Source organism: Lampetra planeri, chromosome 68 (assembly GCF_965212315.1).
Source record: "Lampetra planeri chromosome 68, kcLamPlan1.2.h2, whole genome shotgun sequence".
Taxonomy (NCBI): domain Eukaryota; kingdom Metazoa; phylum Chordata; class Hyperoartia; order Petromyzontiformes; family Petromyzontidae; genus Lampetra; species Lampetra planeri.
Window position 1 is genome coordinate 833,360 of NC_136173.1, and position 8,890 is coordinate 842,249.

An 8,890-nucleotide genomic window follows, 5' to 3' on the forward strand; every position below is an offset into this window, starting at 1 on the left:
TGTGGTTTATGTGAAGAAAGGCAGCCTTCCACAAGCAAGGAAAACCCAGATTTGAGTGTGAACTTTCGCACTTCGTTAGCCAACCGTGCTCATTGGAAGCGCGGGGGGGGAAGGACCGTTCTAAAGAAATTCGTTTTCAATCTCGTTTATTTAAAAGTGCATAGCTCCAGTGGCTTGATAGGCGGTGGTGGTATGTTCGTATTTTCGCACTACATAGCCAACCGTGCTTAACGGAGGTGTGGGGGAAGGACAACACCAAAAGCGGTTATAATTTTAGTTTTAAATCTCGCTTATTTAAAAGTGCATAGCTCCAGCGGCTTGCTAATTTTGGAAGAGCGTTCCAGACAGCCGCAGAAGCGCATCTGACTGCTCCGAGTGATGCGGTGACCACCGTCTTTGTTTGACGGTTAGCCAAAAGCCACTGCTGCTGCGAGGATTACCGGAGTTCGCGTGATGGTTTATGCTCCTTGACGAGATCGGCGAAGTATCGTGGTTAATTTGTGGCAAGCACTTTGTATGTGTGATGATTGCGACCTCATCACGAATTTGTTTGGCAACCGGAATCCGATGCAGCAACGTGAGCACTGGATGGACCATGGTTGGGATCTGGTTTTAAGGCAGCAAGTTTGTCTTGTGTATTCATTCAGTTAAGTTCTCGATTTGGGAGTTTGTCTTATCAATATTCAAGTTAAAGATCCATACCTGTGATGCCCCACTACTACTAGTAGAAGGGAGCCTCCATTAAAACAAACTTTGAGCTACATTGATCTCTCGAAAAGCGACCTGGCAATCACAATTGATAGCTCGCCGAAGTGGCTTATCACGTGGACATTTATAGCAGCCAAATACTCTAAACGCATGTATCTAAATGGAGGGGAGGACCCAGAGAAAAATCCACGCGACCACATGGGGAGGCATGTAAAGTCCAAACATACAGCAGGCGTTGTCAGGATCGAACTCGCGATCTCCTGTATATCAGGCGAGGTAGTTAACATCCCCTAGCCACCGCGAGCTCAGCGGCGGTTCCAAAACTGGGGCGTGAACCCACCTATAGGTCGCCGAACAAGACCGTGAAATGAATATTCGTTTATAAATTAATCAAAATAATGACCCTCCGTTTCTTTATTAAGAACTCCGTAACAGGATTTCTCCACAACTCTGACTTTCGCCTGACAGGGCTGGTCGAAATGTCTACGGTACTCTTACAACTCGTGTGTGCTGAACTAGTAACTAATTGGCATGTTTTGTTTACGTGACAAACCATACCTCCTCGCCATAACAGTGGCAAGGAGATGTTGACTCCATTGCCTTGTATGGAGGAGGTCGTGGGTTTCGATCCTGACGCCTGTATATTTGGAGTTTGCATGTTCTCCCTGTGGTCGCGTGGAATTTTCTCTGGGTTCTCCGGCTTTTCCCTCATTTACAGTGCCAAGAAATGTTGTGAACCCCTTAGGATTTTCACATTTCACATTTCAAACCTAAAATGTTATTGAATCTATGAATCTAAGTCCTAATAATACATTTAACAAAATAACCTGATTAAACAAATGACACAAAGTGAAACAACATTTATTCATCATGATTCTGCATTCAATAACCATGTATGAGAGTATATGAACCTTTAGATTCAGTAACTGGTGATACCCCCTTGAGCAGCAGTGACTGCAACGAAACATTTCCTGTAACCGGTTGGTCAATCTCTCACATCGGATTTGAAGAATTTTGGCCCATTCCTCTTTACAGAACTCCTTCAACTCGGACATTTGAGGGTCGCCTGCCACAACATTTCGATGAGGTTTAGATCCGGACTTTGACTAGGCCATGATAAAACGCGGAATTTCTTCTGCAGCCATTCTTTTGTAGATCTGCTTGTATGTTTAGGATGATTGTGCTGCAAGACCCACTTTCGGTTCAGTGTCAGCTCACGGACAGATGGCCTGACATTCTCTAGAATCTTCTGATACAATGCAGAATGCATGGTGGTGTCGGCGATGGATAAGCCGTCCAGGTCCTGAGGCAGCAAAAACAGCTCCAAACCATCACACTCCCACCACCACGCTTTGCGGTTGGGATGGCGTTATTGTGTTTGAAAGCAATGTTTGATTTTTGCCAAACAATGTTTCTCATTGAGGCCAAAAAAGTTATACTTGTGAATCGTCTGTCCAGAGAACATTGTTTTAAATGTCTTGTGGATCCTCTGATGTGCTCTGGCGAAAAGCAGCCAAACAGCAATGTTCTTTTTGGCGAGCAGTTTTCGCTTTGCTATCCTTCCATGAACACCATTGTTATTAATTATTTGTCCGATAGTTGAGTCATGAACACTCACATTAACCAAAGCGAGAGTGGCCTGCAAATCCTTGAATGTTTTTCTGGGGCTTTTTTGTGACTCTTGGATGATTTTCCTGTTCTTGGAGAGATTTTGGTAGGACGACCACTCCTGGGTAGTGATTGTGGTCTTTAATTGACTGAGCGTCAATTACGCTTTCTGAAGACCTCATTTTGTTTGATCCATAGCATGACCTGTTTCCACACCTGTATGGTGAAGACCAAACTCACAAAGTTCCTGATCTTCATATCGGGTGGGGCCTCCGAAACTCACCCCTGAAGGTCTACTTAGTTATTTAAACACCTGATTTTAATTATTCCCTTAATTGAGCTAATGAAACCAGGTGTTCACTTTTTGACATACACGATACCTTGATTACTCGTTTAATTAATCATTTTGTTTCAAAATACATGGAATTTGTTGATGTTAACACTTGGATATTTAAGAAAAGACCATCGTGGTAAAACTGGAATTGCCATGATTGCCATTGGGATTCACAACTTTTTTTTAACACCTGAGAAACACGTTTACAGTATTTGACTGCTGCTATACATGTACACGCGATAAGCCACTTCGTTTAGCTGTGACTTGTGATTGCCAGGCCCCTTCTGAAAAAGAGCGATATAGTTCGGTGGGCCTCACCTGGTGAAATAAAAATAGTTAAAAATTTACGTGACCTAACCCATGGTCGCGACAGCCTACTGCGACGTGTTGAACCAACAAAAACAACGGGAAAAGGTCACTCGACTTGCATGCATTAGAAACGTCGCAACAATGCAGTGCCCAGCCACATACGAGTGTGTTAGAAGGGTTGCAAGCAGAGCCCCCCTCGAAGAACGCGCGTGGGTTGTTGGCGGTCGACGTTCCGAGTGAGGACCGCGACCCTCAGAGAGAATGTCGCTGCCCTCCCCCGTGGTCCCCCCACCACCCCCCGGACAAATCGCTGGCGACAGCGGAGACGCGCTACTGGGATGGCAGCGGTTCATGCGAACGGTGTCGCAGGAGGTCACGCGTTTGGCACAGCAGTCCTTCGCTGACTGCGTGATGAATGAATACACTGCACTATGGGGCCGTCCATAAATGACGTCACGCACCTAGGGGGGCGGTCAGACATTTGTGACGATTGACGGGGGGGGGGGGGGGTTGAGAAATGTGAAGTGACATCAAAATGCGCAACTTTAAATAAATACAGACAACACGTTCTACTTAATTAAATTTACTTTTTAATAAATGTTTTCTCCTCCAACAGAGTGCAGCGCCACATTAAATACGCACTACAATGGCAATAGTTTAAAGCGATTTGAAGCATGTTTTTGGGGGGGGGGGGGGCAGAGCTGTGTGACGTCATTTAAGGGGGGTCTGACTTTTTGTGACGTGTGACGAAGGGGGCTGGGGGGGGGGGAGTCAAAAAACGTCCAAAATCACGTGACGTCATTTATGGACGGCCCCTATACGGCTGGGTGGGGAGGGTGGGCTGGGTGGGCTGGGTGGGCTGGGTGGGGAGGGTGGGTGGGGAGGGTGGGCTGGGTGGGGAGGGTGGGCTGGGTGGGGAGGGTGGGCTGGGTGGGGAGGGTGGGCTGGGTGGGGAGGGTGGGCTGGGTGGGGAGGGTGGGCTGGGTGGGGAGGGTGGGCTGGGTGGGGAGGGTGGGCTGGGTGGGGAGGGTGGGCTGGGTGGGGAGGGTGGGCTGGGTGGGGAGGGTGGGCTGGGTGGGGAGGGTGGGCTGGGTGGGGAGGGTGGGCTGGGTGGGGAGGGTGGGCTGGGTGGGGAGGGTGGGCTGGGTGGGGAGGGTGGGCTGGGTGGGGAGGGTGGGCTGGGTGGGGAGGGTGGGCTGGGTGGGGAGGGTGGGCTGGGTGGGGAGGGTGGGCTGGGTGGGGAGGGGCTGGTCACCCCGTGGTGCCCTTATAAAACTCAACGTTTAACCTACTCACGCCGGCTTGTGCCCGCCCTCACAGTCGGGCATATTTGCGGAATACACCACGCCGCCATTGACCCTGGCCATTGGCCGAGCAACCCAACGTTCCTAGCAGCTCCCTCCGCAGGAATGTGTTACACTACATACGAATAGCGCACTGGTTGTTGGCGGTGAACGTTCCAAGTGAGGACCTCGACCCTCGGGTATGGCGCCACCCACCAACCCCCGTAATTCGTGGACCGACAAACCGCTGGAGACGCGCCACTACTGGGATGGCAGCGAGAGTGGTTCATGCGAACGCTGTCGCAAAGAGGTCGTGTCGCGGTTTGGCGCCAACGAAAACTCCAAATATACAGCAGCAGCAAGCATCGTCAGGATCGGGATCGAACCCACAACCTCCTGCACACCAGGCGAGGTAGTTAACGTCTAGCCACCGTGATGGTGATGAGAGAGAGACACGCAAACTCCGAATCTACAGCAGCAGGTATCGTCAGGGTCGGGATCGAGCCCACAACCCCCTGCATACAAGGCGAGGTAATTGACATCCGCTGGCCACCGTGATCGATAAACCCGCCACCACTACCCGACGGCCAATCGGTAACTGTTTGTGTCACGTAAGGGGCCGTCCATAAATGACGTCACGCGATTTTGGGCGATTTATGACCCCCCCCCCCTCGTCACAAAAAGTCACAAAGCTCTGCCCCCCCCCCAAAAAAAAAACACATGCTTCAAATCGCTTTAAACTATTGTCATTGTAGTGCGTATTTAATGTGGCGCTGCACTCTGTTGGAGGAGAAAACATTTATTAAAAAGTAAATTTAATTAAGTAGAACGTCAATTTTGGAGCTTTCGTGACTGCAGGAATTATTCTTTGGTTCTTTCGGTTAAGTCACGTATAAAGATAAAATAATAAATTAAATAATAGCATACTACGACGTTTCGATTGCAACACAAGCAATCATCATCAGGTATAAAAGAAATAGCAACAAAAATTTAACCAGAAAACTATAGACAGACACACAAGCAGACAGACATCACAAAGACACAGAGAGAGGACACGTATCGGCAGAAAGAGAGAGGTCGTTTCTGTGACGAGGCCTTAAATATAGAGAGGGGGAGGGGGCGGGGGGCGGAGAGAGGGAGGGGGCAGAGAAAAAATTAGCATGTCAATGAGTGGACGACGACGTGGTACGGTAAGCAAGACGACGACGTGGTACGGTACGCAAGCTCGAAAATTAGGAGAAAGACACTGAAACTAAATAACCTAGTAAAATATTGAAATGTAATGTCATGCAACACAGAGAGTCGGTCAACACACAACGCATAGCCCAGTTGATTACGTATTTCAAAGATTGGTAAGTTAGAATTTAAGTATGAAAATTCCAAAGAGAGGACACAGTCAGAGAGAGAAAACAAAAAGCCAGAGAGAGAGAAAAAAGATAAGCTTAAAACTTCCCCGTAGAAGTGGTTCAATCTCAATTTTGGAGCTTTCGTGACTGCAGGAATTATTCTTTGGTTCTTTCGGTTAAGTCACGTATAAAGATAAAATAATAAATTAAATAATAGCATACTACGACGTTTCGATTGCAACACAAGCAATCATCATCAGGTATAAAAGAAATAGCAACAAAAATTTAACCAGAAAACTATAGACAGACACACAAGCAGACAGACATCACAAAGACACAGAGAGAGGACACGTATCGGCAGAAAGAGAGAGGTCGTTTCTGTGACGAGGCCTTAAATATAGAGAGGGGGAGGGGGCGGGGGCGGAGAGAGGGAGGGGGCAGAGAAAAAATTAGCATGTCAATGAGTGGACGACGACGTGGTACGGTAAGCAAGACGACGACGTGGTACGGTACGCAAGCTCGAAAATTAGGAGAAAGACACTGAAACTAAATAACCTAGTAAAATATTGAAATGTAATGTCATGCAACACAGAGAGTCGGTCAACACACAACGCATAGCCCAGTTGATTACGTATTTCAAAGATTGGTAAGTTAGAATTTAAGTATGAAAATTCCAAAGAGAGGACACAGTCAGAGAGAGAAAACAAAAAGCCAGAGAGAGAGAAAAAAGATAAGCTTAAAACTTCCCCGTAGAAGTGGTTCAATCTCAATTTTGGAGCTTTCGTGACTGCAGGAATTATTCTTTGGTTCTTTCGGTTAAGTCACGTATAAAGATAAAATAATAAATTAAATAATAGCATACTACGACGTTTCGATTGCAACACAAGCAATCATCAGGTATAAAAGAAATAGCAACCTAAAAATCTAACCAGAAAACTATAGACAGACACACAAGCAGACAGACATCACAAAGACACACAGAGAGAGAACACGTATCGGCAGCAAGAGAGAGGTCGTTTCTGTGATGAGGCCTTAAATATAGAGAGGGAGAGAGGGAGGGGGCAGAGAAAAAATTAGCATGTCAATGAGTGGACGACGACGTGGTACGGTAAGCAAGATGACGACGTGGTACGGTACGCGCAAGCTTGAAAATTAGGAGAAAGACACTAAAATTAAATAACCTAGTAAAATATCGAAATGTAATGTAATGCAACACAGAGAGTCGGTCAACACACAACCCATAGCCCGGTTGATTACGTATTTCAACGATTTCTAAGTTAGAATTTAAGTGTGAAAATCCAAAGAGAGGACACAGGCAGAGAGAGAAAACAAAAAGCCTCTCTATATTTAAGGCCTCGTCACAGAAACGACCTCTCTCTTTCTGCCGATACGTGTTCTCTCTCTGTGTGTCTTTGTGATGTCTGTCTGCTTGTGTGTCTGTCTATAGTTTTCTGGTTAGATTTTTGTTGCTATTTCTTTTATACCTGATAATGATTGCTTGTGTTGCAATCGAAACGTCGTAGTATGCTATTATTTAATTTATTATTTTATCTTTATACGTGACTTAACCGAAAGAACCAAAGAATAATTCCTGCAGTCACGAAAGCTCCAAAATTGAGATTGAACCACTTCCACGGGGAAGTTTTAAGCTTATCTTTTTTCTCTCTCTCTGGCTTTTTGTTTTCTCTCTCTGCCTGTGTCTTCTCTTTGGAATTTCACACTTAAATTCTAACTTAGCAATCTTTGAAATACGTAATCAACCGGGCTATGCGTTAATTGTGTGTTGACCGACTCTCTGTGTTGCATTACATTACATTTCGATATTTTAACAGGACCCTGCGGGGTGGGCTGGTAGGAACGAATAACCAAAGAATTTAAACATAATGTATTATTACACTTGTTTAGCCAGGAAAGCCCCACTGAGTCTGTAACGGTTATTTTAGGGTCCTGCCAAGTGTTTGCAGTAGGGGGCGATGTTGCTACACCTAATCGGACGATCCGAAGGGAGATTTTGAGGCCTAGTTCTAGGCTTTAGGCCTAGCTGTAGGCTTTAGGGCGCTGTGAGTTAATTTTTAATTTAAATGTTTTAATTATTAATGTATAATTTAAATGTTATAATTATTAATGTAAAAGCTTTAAATGTAAATGATTCTATTTTAAAACATCAGGGAATGTAACATTGTTAAACATTAACTCCCTTTCACACACGCGGGGGTACGATACGAAGGGAGACTTTGAAGCCTAGTTCTAGGCTTTAGGCCGAGCTGTAGGCTTTAGGGCGCTGTGAGTTTTTTTTAATTTAATTTCAAAGTTTTAATTAAAAGCTATCTCAGGGAATTATAAGGGAAGGTTACACGTGTTTAGCCAGGAAAGTCTCATTAATTTAAATGTTTTAATTTAAAGCTACCTGAGGGAATTATAAGGGAATGTTACACTTGTTTAGCCAGGAAAGCCTCACAGAGTCTAAAGGTTTTTGTAGGGTCATGCCAAGTGTTTTCAGTAGGGGGCGATGTTGCTACACGTAATCGGACGGACGGACGATATAATCTATTGTAGGCTGGTCCACTTCGTTCCTACCAGTAATATTTGACACTGAAATCAAGCGTACGTACCAGGTCTGCCCCGTTTACTTTCCTCCCGTCGGTTGAATAGACAACAATAACAACAACAATGAACATAATAAAGTTCGGAGACGATGAATGGTGACTGCGGTGTGTTCTGTTTGTGAATCTGCAAAAACGTTATTCCAGAAGGGCATATTGTGTATCTGTAATAGCGATCAGAGACAACCCTACACGTCATAGCCCCCACGTGCTCGGCGATGATGACGACATTGATGATGATGCGATGATTCACGATTGACGTCACCTGCGGCTGCATCATCCTCACCACTTTCTGTGCTCCAGTTGTGAGATTCGTGTCCACGTGGTATAGAGCAACACTCTTCACCAAGTGGCCTGTCCATAAATGACGTCACGCACCTAAGGGGGGGGGGGCGGGGTCAGACATTTGTGACGATGTGTGACGAGGGGGGGGGGGTTGAGAAATGTGCCGTTACATCAAAATGCGCAACTTTAAATATAGACAACACGTTCTACTTAATTAAATAGACTTTTTAATAAATGTTTTCTCCAACATCAGTGCAGCGCCACATTAAATACGCACTACAATGACAATAGTTTAAAGCGATTTGAAGCATGTTTTATTTTCAAAATGGAAATATGGTTTTGGGGGGAGGGGGGGGGCGGAGCTTTGTGACGTCATAACGTCATATTTGTGGGGGGGTCTGACTTTTTGTGACG